This window comes from Gorilla gorilla, chromosome 10 (genome assembly GCF_029281585.2).
Source record: "Gorilla gorilla gorilla isolate KB3781 chromosome 10, NHGRI_mGorGor1-v2.1_pri, whole genome shotgun sequence".
Lineage (NCBI taxonomy): Eukaryota > Metazoa > Chordata > Mammalia > Primates > Hominidae > Gorilla > Gorilla gorilla.
The window spans coordinates 43,982,513-43,995,715 of NC_073234.2; the positions used below are offsets into that span (position 1 = coordinate 43,982,513).

General features: G+C 42.1%; 1 protein-coding gene across 34 annotated transcripts in view; it reads left to right on the top strand.

Annotated features, from left to right (window-relative positions):
• R3HDM2 (R3H domain containing 2) overlaps positions 1-13,203 on the top strand; it is a 176,998-nt gene that overhangs the window by 56,162 nt on the left and 107,633 nt on the right. The gene's annotated exons all lie outside the window — the stretch shown is intronic.

The window sequence follows — 13,203 nt, forward strand, 5'->3', positions numbered from 1 at the left end:
TCCCCAGCCTCAGGTGATTCTCCCACCTCAGCCTTCTGAGTAGCTGGGACTGCAGCTCATTATTACATCGTATTTTCATTGTTAAGAGTGGGCAGGGACCATATTTTTTTGTTTTGTTTTGAGACAGAGTCTTGCTCTGGCACCCGGGCTGGAGTGCAGTGGTGCGATCTCATCTCACTGCAACCTCTGTCTCCTGGGTTCAAGCAATTCTCCTACCTTAGTCTCCCGAGTAGCTGGGATTACAGGTGCCCGTCACCACCCCCAGCTGATTTTTGTGTTTTTAGTAGAGGCGGGGTTTCACCATGTTGGTCAGGCTGGTCCTGAAGTCCTGACCTCAGATGATCTGCCTGCCTCGGCCTCCCAAAGTGCTAGAATTGCAGGCATGAGCCACCACGCCCTTATTATTATTATTATTTATTTATTTATTTTTGAGAAGGAGTTTTGCTCTTGTTGCCCAGGGTGGAGTGCAATGGTGCGATCTCAGCTCACCCCAACCTCCGCCTCCTGGGTTCAAGTGATTCTTTTGCCTTAGCCTTCCAAGTAGCTGGGATTACAAATAGGCATGCGCCACCACCCCTCGCTAAGTTTGTATTTTTAGTAGAGACAGGATGTCTCCATGTTGTTCAGGCTGGTCTCAAACTCCCGACCTCAGGTGATCTGCCCACCTCGGCCTCCCAAAGTGCTGGGATTACAGGCGTGAGCCACTGTGCCCAGCCTCTATTATTATTATTACTTTTTTGTGTGTGTGAGACGGAGTCTTGCTCTGTCACCCAGGCTGGAGTGCAGTGGCGCGATCTTGGCTCACTGCAAGCTCCGCCTCTCGGGTCACGCCATTCTCCTGCCTCAGCCTCCTTAGTAGCTGGTACTACAGGCGCCCGCCACCACGCCCGGCTAATTTTTTGTATTTTTAGTAGAGACGGGGTTTCACCATGCTAGCCAGGAAGATCTCGATCTCCTGACCTCGTGATCCGCCCGCCTTGGCCTCCCAAAGTGCTGAGATTACAGGCGTGAGCCACTGCGCCCGGCCTGTTATTACTGTTTTTAGAGACAGAGTCTTGCTTTGTCATCCAGGTTGAAGTGCAGCAGCACAGTCATAGCTTACTGCAGCCTCAAACTCCTTGGCTCAGGTGATTCTCTCACCTCATCCTCCCAAGTAGCTAGGACTACAGGCACATGCCACCATGTCCGGCTAATTTTTTGTAGAGATGGGGGTCTCACTACATTGCCCAGGCTAGTATCAATCTCCTGGCCTCAAGCGATCCTCCCACTTTGGCCTCCTGCCAAAGGGCTGGGATTACAGGCACAAGCCACCGTGCTTGGCCAGAGTTGTAGTTTAATTTAAATCTGGGAAGACCATAATCATGGATTTTGTTCAGTTTTCAAGCTACCCTTTTTATTGATTGGTGTGACTCTTGTGTTTGCATGTGTTGACTTGTAGGATCTATTAGAGGTGGAAAAAGGAATAGCAAAATATTGAGTGCTATCTCAGTACTAGAGGCATAATTAGTAGAAGTCTAAATTGATGTTAGACCTAGAATTTGGTGGTGTGGAAGATCGAGTTTTAATCCCTTATTTTTTAAAAAACATATCTTCCTATGTCGTTTAGATTTGCTTTCTCTATCATAACTGCTCTTTCCAAATAGTACCATTGTTTATTAGCTCTCTTGTTATCAGATTTGCCAGATTCCTGAAAAATATTTGATTTTTTGAGAAAGTACATTAGAGTTTGGCATTTGGTTTGCGTGCCAATTTCAGCAGCACCCTTTATTGCAAAGAGCTTGGGAATTTGTTGACAGAAATCCATTTTCTCTATGACTCCTGATTCCCCCCACACCCCCGCCCCAAGGCTTTCTAGCCTGTGGTCTATTTTTAAATCCTGCTGCTGTGCTCTGTATTGCCGCAGTTCTTTTCCTGAATTATTTATCATTGTTGGGAGCTGAATGGAGCACTATGTTTTTTCATCACTGCTCATTAGGACCCACGTGTCTGTCTTCAACTTGGATGACATACCTGGTTCATGTTAAATCCCACTGGTCCATCCTGGGAAGGCTTTGAGATAGTATAAGAACAGGCCACAGTTGGCTGGGTGCAGTGGCTCACACCTGTAATCCCAGCACTTTGAGAGTCCAAGGCGGGTGGATCACCTGAGGTCAGGAGTTCAAGACCAGCCTGACCAATGTGGAGAAACCTCATCTCTACTAAAAATAAAAAATTAGCCCGGTGTGTTGGTGCATGCCTGCAATCCCACCTACTCGGGAGGCTGAGGCAGGAGAATCGCTTGAACCCGGGAGGCGGAGGTTATAGTGAGCCGAGACCGCACCATTGCACTCCAGCCTGGGCAACAAGAGCGAAACTCCGTCTCAAAATTAAAAAAAAAAAAAAAAAAGGACAATCTATGATATGTTGTAAAATCATTCAGACTTTTGGATTACTGTTATTTTATTTGGATTACTGTTATTATTACTGTCAGCAGCAGTGGGACAGAGAGAAGCTATGCCATATCCTTCCCTTAGACTATGCTCAAAGATATTATGTTATACTGGCTTTTCTGATGATATTTACTTTTTGTTTTTATAGTTGTTGCATTGATGTTACTCATTTAGGAAAGGTGAAAGAGAAATCCCTATGAGAAGCACAATGTTAAATCAAGATTCATTTTAGTTATAAATATGACCTGCATATTTGGAGATATCTTGAAATTCTCTGTTTTGGGGGTTTGGGTTGTGGGGGATTGGCTTGTTTTGTTTGGGAGTATTTCTTCTCATTGTCTGTCTTCTTATCTTATTACAGACTATAGGCTTGGAAGAAGAATGACAAAACCTAAGAGCAAGGCAGTTATTTTGAATGATATTTCTTACCTTTTCTGTTTTGCAGGACATCAGAACTGATGTTTCTCTTTTGTTTTCATTCTATTTTTTTCTGCATCCTGTCTTTCATGAAAATATTTTTCTCTCCCTTGATATCACTGCTTTTTTCTTTTTGATATATGAATACACAGCTACTCCTGGGTTCTTTACTTCTTTAAACAGTTAACCCTTTTATGTTACTGTAGGCAGAAAAAGGGTAGCTGTTAATCATTTAGGCACTGAAGAGGGTAAAACTTTGTTTGCCTGCCCTAGTTTGTTGGCTGTCTCTGAGTTTGTGTGTATATCTTAAAAAAAAAAAAAAGTAATGGTATATATTTGGTTCCCATTCTTGGAGTAATGATGAAATATTTTTATATTTTGAACCAGAACAAATTTTGGTCTTCTGTTGCTGCTTCTAATCAGTTCTACTGGCCCAGAAACTGGCATATCACTGCTCAGTGATTTCTTTTATTATCATTCCATTCATTCCCCTGTAACAGTGGCTCTCGGTTGCATAAATCCCATATTTCTCAGCAGCTTATATCATCTTTGCTCACTGACTGCTGTCCTGACATTAGCTTGTTTCTTTGGACTGTGTCAACTAAGTCAAACTAGACTAAATTTACTGTTTTTCCCTTGTGCTTTTGCTCCCTTCTTAGTTATCTTGCCCTCTGTATTAGACCATTTTCACACTGCTATAAACATACTACCTGAGACTGGGTAATTTATCAAAGAAAGAGGTTTATTTTATTTTATTTTTCTTTTGAGATGGAGTTTCGCTCTTGTTGCCCAGGCTGGAGTGCAATGGCGCGATCTTGGCTCACCGCAACCTCCACCTCCCGGGTTCAAGCAATTCTCCTGCCTCAGCCTCCCGAGTAGCTGGGATTACAGGCATGCACCACCATGCCTGGCTAATTTTGTATTTTTAGTAGAGATGGGGTTTTTCCATGTTGGTCAGGCTGGTCTTGAACTCCCGACCTCAGGTCATCCACCCCCCCTGGGCCTCCCAAAGTGCTGTGATTAGAGGCATGAGCCACTGTGCCCAGTAAGGTTTAATTGGCTCACAGGAAGTTCCGCGTGCCTGGGGAGGCCTCAGGAAACTTACTATCATGGCGGAAAGGGAAGCAGGCATGTATGTCTTCGCGAGTGCAAGCAGGGGAAATTCCAGACGCTTATGTAATAAAACCATCAGATCTTGTGAGAACTCACTCACTAGCATGAGAACAGCGGGGGGAACCGCCCCCGTGATCCAGTAAGCATCCCTCCCTCACACATGTGGGGATTATAATTCAAGATGAGATTTGGGTGGGGACACAGAGCCAAACCATAGCACCCTCTCTTTGCTATTACTCCTTGAAAAAGCCAGTTGAAAATTAACATTTTTTAGGAAACTTTCTATGATTTAGGCTATCAAATTCTTATTAATTTATATGTGCTATTTTGTATTTATTTAACCTTCTGTTTTGAAGGTGCTTATAATTTAAAGCATAGTCCCTGCACTCAAAGAGTTATCTTAGGAGAAACTAAGAAATGAATTGACTTCTTTTTCTTTTATTACTTTGAATTTCTGTTGCTTTTAAATTTCATATATATATTTTTAAATTCCAGATTTCAATAGTAAGGGCAAGAGCAAGGATCTTGTTTCCCGTGAAATCTTACGAACTGTTCCTACTGCCCTCATCCATCTTACCATGGGGCAGACTTGTTGGATGATAGGGTAATAGTGTAGGAAAGAGGGATCTTAGGTGTTGGGGATTTTCTGTTTTGTGCCTTTTCGAATGGTAAAAATTCTAAGTATTTATAGTCTTACTTGAAATTATATTTTGGAGACTAAAATGACACAGACTACAAATTGAATGCACAAAAAAAGACATGCTAGATTTCTGAAATAGCCATCCAAGTTTTCGCTGCATAACAAAGTTAGTGCTTATTTATTACTGGCATGCTAGAACGGTGGCTTACTTGAGCTAAAGTCTGTCCCTGATGGCCTGATGATGTAGTTTTACACCCTTAATAAAATTGAGTTCGCATCAATTTACGATGAAAGTCTTTTAGGTGACTTTCAGAACCAGAATCACATATCATCTGCAGAGCTTTTAACCTCATTTTCCAAATTCCTATGACACTTTGCACAAGAGTTGTGTTTGCCCCAGAGATCTTAATTCAGAACTAGGGTCCTTCACCTTTTAAGAGGTGGAGCTACATGTGATTTTCCTGACACTTGAGATCATTTGATGGTGTTAAGATGCTGGGGTAGGGGTTGGAAGTGGGAAATGGGAGAGTGGGGGTAGGTGACAAGAAAGTTATTGAGTAAAGGCTAGGAGGAAAACTATCTGAGGTTACTTATTTGCCTAATCCTTCTATATTAGAATTAGGAGATGTAAATTAGTCTCCAGATCACTTGTGTTGCCTTCTTAGTCCCACCGTAGCCATGACAGACAAATTGTCAGCCCTCGCCCTGCTGACTGTGTGCAAAGTTAGAGAACAGCCCCCAAATCCACCCCCCACTTTTGGAACTGCAGAGTTTGGGGGGGTCCTCAAGATCACCCTCGGGTTCAATAGTTTACTAGAACGACTCACAGAACTCCCTAAAGCTATTATACTCACAGTGAAGGGAGACAGACTAAAATCACCCAAGAGAAGAGATATGTGGGCAAAGTCCAGGAGGGTTTCAGATGCTGAGCTTCCAGTTTTCCTTTCCCAGTGGAGTCATGGATAGTGTAACTCCTCCTGTCAGTGGTGTGTGGTAATACACATGAAGTATTGCCAACCAAGGAGGCTACGTAAGCCTTGATGTCGTGAATTTTTACTGGGGCTCCATCACATAGATATAATTGGCCAAGTGGCTGACCTCAGTCTCCAGCCCTTCTTGAGGTTGAGTTGATAGTATGTAACCTAAAGTCCCTACCATAAATCATATTGGTAGACTTATCTGTCATGGCTTAAGTCCCCTAGTAAATCATTATCAAGAGGATATTCAAAGAGTTTAACATTACTTCCTAAATGCTAAGGGCAAATGCCAGACCTCTCTTTGGGCAAGGTTAAATTCTTTACTACATACCGTGCTAGTTGAAGTGTTAGGCCTAACTAAGAGGAAGGGGAAGGGGACTAGTTTAGAGTTTTTTGAACTAAGAAAATGTATTTTCTGCTTAAAAAGTTAAATATATATATATATACATATTGAATTTTTTTAAAAAAGTAGATCCAAGTTGATAGAGCTTCCAGGCACCTGAGAGATGCAAACTCAGATCATCCCTGGTGGAATATACCTCAACCCTGGCTTCAAAGAATTCTTAAAGATAGATTACCAACATATGTGAGCTTATAATAGTAACCAAAAAAACAAAAAAAAATCACAAAAGAAACACGGTTCTGTGAACCAGCATCAACAGAAACAACTGAACCAGACCCAGAGAAACTTTAGGTATTGGAATTATTGAATATAGAACATAAAATAAATATATTTAATGAAATAGAAAAGTAAATAAAGACCAAGAATAAGAAATGAGAGAATAAAGCAAGACTGGTTGGTTTGTAAAATAAGCAATTAAATTATTTTAGAAATAAAGAAATAATGATTGAAAGAAACTCAGTGGAGGGGAACTTACAGTTCTGGTGATAGCTGCATAACAGGAAGCTGATTTATGCTGCTGTCTTAAGTGAATAATTGGACAAAGTATATGAAAAAATGTTTTCAGATATTGGACAAAGAGTAGCATAGAACAGTGATTCCTGAGAGAAAAGAAAGAAGTTTGAGCACTATGATTGTCCACCTTTCAGCCTGAAGAAAGTTTCTGGGTTGAAACTAGGGTTGGGAGGGATACACATACAGAGCTGGCAATCTTGAATTGAGGAGACAGAGGTAGGAGTCGAGAAGCCAAGGCAGCTGGAATTGTGTGGCAGAATATTTAAGAGGAGAGAGCTTCTTAAGAAAAAGAGAGCTCTGGAAATTTGCAGAGGGTTCCCCTAAACCTACACTGTATAATACAGTAGCCACTAGCTACATGTGGATATTTAAATAAAAATTGAGTTCCTCAGTTACACTAGCTACAATTCAAATACTTAGTAGCCCCAGTTTCATCATCACAGAAAGTTCTATTGAACTTTCCTGTCATGGATGCTTTAGCTTTAGTTCACTGGTATGAGGAAACTACTCAAGGCCAGAGAAAGACTTCTGGAAAGGATTAGTTGAGGAATAAAGGGCCATGAGTATTTTTTGTTTCTACTAACCAGAGTAGAAACACTTAACACCTGGGACATTGAGTAGAGTTCTTAGAAGGATATTGCCTCAGTAGTGATACCAAATTAGCTCCAGTGTAAAGGCTGTCAAAGACTAGCCTAATAAAGCATAAAAGCAAGCTTCAGAAGGATCAAACTATTTCTAAGTCACTAAGTCTCAAAACAAAGCCCAGACCGGGCGTGGTGGCTCACGCCTGTAATCCCAGCACTTTGGGAGGCCAAGGCGGGCGGATCATGAGGTCAGATCAAGACCATCCTGGGTAACACAGTGAAACCCTGTCTCTACTAAAAATACAAAAAAATTACCTGGGCGTGGTGGCGGGCGCGCGTAGTCCCAGCTACTCAGGAGGCTGAGGCAGCAGAATGGTGTGAACCTGGGAGGCAGAGCTTGCAGTGAGCCGAGATCGCGCCACTGCACTCCAGCCTGGGCAACAGAGCGAGACTCTTGTCTCAAAAAAAACAAAACAACAACAGCAAAAAAGCCCAAAATTAGTTAAAGGAATATTTTAAAACTAGAAACCAACAGTGTAAAATTTACATTTGGCATCTGGTCACAAATTATCAGGTATACAAAGCATCAGAGAACACAGTCCATAATGAGGACAAAAACAGTCAATAGAAATAGACCCAGGAATGATTCAGAGAATGTGTGTTAAGTAGAGACATGGAAAATATAAAAATGACCAAAATCTAACTTTTAAAAATGAAAACTGCAGTGTCTGAGATGAGAAATATAGTGCCCAGGATTTACAGCAGATCGGCACAGCAGAAGAAAAATTGGTGAACTTGAAGACATAGCAAATGAAACTTAACTCAAAATGTAATATAGAAAAAAAGGCTGGGTGTACTGGCTCATACCAACACATAATCCCAGCACTTTGGGAAACCAGGGTGGGAGGATCACTTGAGCCCAGGAATTCAAGGCTGCAGTGAACCAACGTCACACCACAGCACTCCAGCCTGGGCAACAGAGAGTGAGCCTGTCTAAATGAAAACATAGATAGACAAAAAAATAAGTGAAGAGTGTCAATGAGCAGTGGAACAACATCAAGCAGTCTAAAAATATGTGTAATTGGAGTCTCAGAAAAGTGGGAAGGGAGACAAATATTTGAAGAAATAATGGCTTAAGTTTTTTAATTTTAGTGAAAACTGTAATCCCACAGATCTGGAAAACTCACTGAAGATTTTCTCTTCATCACTGATATATTTTGTTTTTTTTTTTGAGATGGAGTCTTGCTCTGTCGCCCAGTCTGGAGTGCAGTGTTGCAGTCTCCACTCACTGCCACCTCCACTTCCCAGGTTCAAGCAGTTCTCCTGCCTCAGCCTCCTGAGTAGCTGGGATTACAGGCGCCTACCACCACGCCCAGCTAATTTTTGTATTTTTAATAGAGACGGGGTTTCACCATGTTGGCCAGGCTGGTCTCGAACCCCTGACTTTAGGTGATCCATCCGCCTCAGCTTCCCAAAGTGCTGGGATTACAGGCATAAGCCACCGTTTCCAGCTTTATCACTGATCTTAAGCAATTTGATTATGATATTCTTTGGTAGTTCTCTTTGAGATTTTCTGTTTTGAGTTCTTTGAGCCATTTGGATCTGTGTGATCCCAACAGAAAAATCATGAAGAAAGTTATACCAAGGTGCATTTTAATACAATTGCTTAAAACTAGTGTTAAAGTCTTAAAAGCAGACAGAAAATAAAACATGTTAAATATAGAGGAACCAAGATGGGCTGAATTGAGCCCTCCTAAAATTCATATGTTAAAGCCCTAACCCTAGTACCTCAGAATATGACAGTATTTGGACAGAAGGCCATTAAAGAGGTGAATAAAATAAAATAGGAGGAGGGCCCTAATCCAATCTGACTGGTGTCCTTTTTTTTTTTCTTTTTTTTTTTTGGAGACAGAGTCTCACTCTGTCACCTAGGCTGGAGTGCAGTGGCATGATCTCGGCTCACTGCAACCTCCACTTCATGGGTTCAAGCGATTCTCCTGTCTCAGCCTCCCTAGTAGCTGGGATTACAGGCATGCGCCACCTTGACCAGCTAGTTTTTTTATTTTTACTAGAGACGGGGTTTTACCATGTTGGCCGGGCTGATCTTGAACTCCTGACTTCAGGTGATCCACCTGCCTCAGCCTCCCGAAGTGCTGGGATTACAGGCATGAGCCACTGCACCTGGCCTGGTGTCCTTTTTTTTTTTTTTTTTTGACATGGAGTCTCACTCTGTCACCCAGGCAGGAGTGCAGTGGTGTGATCTTGGCTCGCTGCAACCTCTGCCTCCTGGGTTCAAGTGATTCTCCTGCCTCAGCCTCCCAAATAGCTGCGACTACAGGCGCCTGCCACCACGCCCAGCTAATTTTTGTATTTTAAGTAGAGACAGGGTTTCACTATGTTGGCCAGGCTGGTCTCGAACTCCTGACCTCATGATCCGCCTGCCTCGGCCTCCCAAAGTGCTGGGATTGCAGGCGTGAGCCACTGCGCCCCGCCTGGTGTCCTTTTAAGAAGAGGAAATTTAGACACACAGAGGGATAGTGGGGCATGGGCATACGTGTACCAAGCAAAGATCATATGAGGACACAGTGAGATGGCCATCTGGAAGTCAAGGAGAGAGCCCTTGGGAGAAACCAAATCTGTGAACAACTTGATCTTGGACTCTTAGCATCTAGAACTGTGAGAAAATAAATTTTCTTTTTAAGACACCCAGCCTGTAGGCTAGGCGTGGTGGCTCACACCTATAATCCCAGCACTTTGGGAGGCTGAGGTTGGCAGATCACCTCAGGTCAGGAGTTTGACACCAGCCTGGCCAACGTGGTGAAACCCTGTCTCTACTAAAAATGCAAAAAAATTAGCCAGGCATGGTGATGTGCGTCTGTAATCCCAGCTACTCTAGAGGCCAACACAGGATAATTGCTTGAGCCTGGGAGGTGAAGGTTGCAGTTGACTGAGATTGCACCACTGCACTCCAACCTGGGTGACAGAGTGATACTCCATCTGAAAAAAAAAAAAAAAAAAAGACACCCAGTCTGTGCTATTTTCATATGACAGCCCTAGCAAACTATTACATAAGGTAAGAATTACAGCAAACTTTTTATTAGAATCATTGCAAGCTAATGATTCTGATAACATTAAAATGCTAGATGAAAAAACCTATCAACCTAAAATTTTATATGCAGCGAAAATACCTTTCAAAATTGAAGAGGAAGCTGTCCAGGATGGGCAAAACATTAGTGGCTTAGGGCTGGGAATTGGGAGAAAATAGGAAGTTCATTCTTTTGCCTTTTTTTTTTTTAAGAGATGGAGTCTTGGTTGCCCAGGCTGGAGCACAGTGGTGTGATCCTAGCTCACTATGGTCTTGAACTCAGGCTCTGACAGTACTCCAATCTCAGCCTCCTAAGTAGCTGGGAGTATAGGCACATGCCTCTACACTCAGCCTTTTTAAAAAATTGTATATATTTATGGGTTACATAGTGATGATGTTTTGATACTCTAAGGTGTAATAATCAGATGAGGGTAATTAGCATGTCCATCTCAAATTTTATTATTTTGTTGCATTGGGACCATTTAGTATCCTCCTAGTTACTGGAAACTAAAAATTATTGTTAATTATAGTTGTGCTGCAGTGGTATAGAACATTAGAACTTATTCCTCCTATCTAGCTATAGTTTTGTATCCTTTAACAAATCTCTCCCTATACCCCATTCCTCCTACCCTTAATCAGAAGTTGTTTCTAATGAGTATAAGGTTTCTTTTGGGGGTGATAAAGTGTTCTAAAATTGATTTTGATTATGGTAGTATAACTCTGAATATGCTAAAAGCCATAGAATTGTGCACTTTAAATGGGTGAATTGTATGGTGTATGAATTATGTCACAATAAAAAGTGTAGATGAAATAAGGCCTTTTAAAAACATAACAAAAGCTGATAGAATTCACCACCATCAGACCACCGCTACAGAAAGTGTTATAAGACAGGAGAAAACTACACCAAATCAAAATTTAGGTAGAAATAAAATAATGCAGGCTGGGCGCAGTGGCTTATGCCTGTAATTCCAGCACTTTGGGAGGCCGAGGTGGGCGGGTCACTTGAGGCCAGGAGTTTGAGACCAGCCTGGCCAACATGGTGAAACCCCATCTCTAATAAAAATACAAAAAAACTAGCTGGGCATGGTGGCATGCGCCTGTAGTTCCAGCTACTCAGGAGGCTGAGGCAGGAGAACTGCTTGAACCAGGAGGCAGAGGTTGCAGTTAGCTGACGTAGTGCCACTGCACCCCATCCTGGCAACAGCGCAAGACTCTGTCTCAAAAAATAAAATAAAATTAAATTAAATTAAAATAAAATAATGCAGATCATCAGAAATCTATGGAGAAAATATTATTTTATTTGGAAAAAAATTTAAAAGATAATTGTTCAAAACAAAAATAATAAAACTTCTGTGGGGTTTATAACGTGCAGAAATAAAGTGGGTGACAGCAGTTGCCCAAAAGATTGGGAGAGGTGAAATAGTAGTACAAGGTCAAATTGGCCCTTGAACAGTGTGGGGGTTAGGGGTACTGACCCCCCATGCAGTCAAAAATCCACATATAACTTTTGACTCCAGAGAAACTTAACTATTAATCGTCTACTGTTGACTAGAAGCCTTACCAGTAACATAAACAGTTCATTAACAATTCAACAGTTGATTAATAGCCTTAACAATACCCATAAACAGTTGATTAAAACATATTTTGTATATGTATTGTGTACCATATTCTTGAAATGCAGTAAGTTAGAAAAAAGAAAATGTTAAGAAAATCAGGAAGAGAAAATACATTTACTATTAAGTGAAAGCGGATCATCGTAAAAGTCTTCATTCTTGTCTTCACATTAAGTAGGCTGAAGAGGAAGAAGAGGGGTTGGTCTTGCTGTCTCAGGGATGGAAGACGGGAGGAGGGGAAAGGAGAGGCAGGCACACTTGTTGTAACTTTACAGAAATAGTCACAATTTATGTTTGACTGTTTCGCCTTTTTTTTTGAGACAGGGTCTTACTCTGTCTCCCAGGATGGAGTGCAGTGGCACGATCTTGGCTCATTGCAACTTCTGCCTCCCAGGCTCAAGCAATCCTCCCACCTCAGCCTCCAAGTAGCTGGGACTACAGGCCTGCTCCACTGCGCCTGGCTAATTTTTGTATTTTTTGTAGATACGGGGTTTTGCCATGTTGCCCAGGCTCTTAGTGATTTTCTTAATGGTGTCTGGAAACTCATTTGTTGCTTCTTGGTTGGCAAAAGCTGCTGTTTCTGTTACCTTGACATTTCTAAAACCCAGTTTCTTTCTAAAATTATGAAACCATCTTTTGCTGGCATTAAATTCTCTAGCTTTAGATCCTTCACCTTCCTTTTGCTTTAGTTGTCATATGATGACCTCTTTTTCTTGAATCGTATTAGAGTCTATAGGTATGCCTTTCTTAGGTTTTTTTTTGGAGACAGTCTCACTTTGTCACCCAGGCTGGAGTGTATAATGGCACAGTCATGACAAACCGCCGCAGCCTTGAATTCCCGGGCTCAAGTGGTTCTCCTGCCTCAGCCTCCTGAAAACTTGGGACCACAGGTGCATGACACCATACCCAGCTAGTTTTTAATTTTTGTAGTGACAGCAACTCGCATTGTTGGCCAGGCTAGTCTTGAACTCCCAGCTAGTCTTGAACTCCCAGCCTCAAATGATCCTCCTGCCTCAGTTTCCCAAAGTGTAGGGATTACAGCCATGAGCCAGTGTGCTTGCTTTATGCCTTTTTTTTTTTTTTTTTTTTTTTTTGAGACAGAGTTTCATTCTTGATGCCCAGGCTGGAGTGCAATGGCGCGATCTCGGCTCACTGCAACCTCCTCCTCACAGGTTCCAGCGATTCTCCTGCCTCAGCCTCCCGAGTAGCTGGGATTATAGGCATGTGCCACCACGCTCGGCTTATTTTGTATTTTTAGTAGAGATGGGGTTTCTCCGTGTTGGTCAAGCTGGTCTCAAACTCGCGACCTCAGGTGATCTGCCCACTTCGGCCTCCCAAAGTTCTGGGATTACAGGTGTGAGCCACTGTAAGAAAAGCCTATGCTTTGCTTTCCTTTTTTTTTTTTTTTTTTGAGACGTGTCTTGCTCTG